The sequence below is a fragment of the Pterocles gutturalis genome, unplaced genomic scaffold (assembly GCF_000699245.1).
Source record: "Pterocles gutturalis isolate BGI_N339 unplaced genomic scaffold, ASM69924v1 scaffold10598, whole genome shotgun sequence".
NCBI classification, from domain to species: domain Eukaryota; kingdom Metazoa; phylum Chordata; class Aves; order Pterocliformes; family Pteroclidae; genus Pterocles; species Pterocles gutturalis.
The window spans coordinates 10,109-10,360 of record NW_010120499.1 but is presented as its reverse complement, the minus strand read 5'-3'; positions in this window follow the sequence as shown (position 1 = coordinate 10,360).

The window sequence follows — 252 nt, the reverse complement described above, 5'->3', positions numbered from 1 at the left end:
CGATGTTTGGCGCTTCCCTGGCTCGGGGGGTTTGGCTGTACCAGCCCCAGGGGACGAGGCTGGAGGCTGTGGGAGCCTGGTGCTGGCAGCAGCAGGGCTGCACCTCCGGACTGAGCTGCTCAGTTAATAAGGGCATGCTGCGGGCTTGTCTCAGGGTAAGCAGGGCCAGCATTCAGGCAGGAGGCACTAAGCACCCCGCTGGTGGCTGTGGTGGCCGCAGACAGTGGGTTCCCCACCTGCACCCCAAGCAGT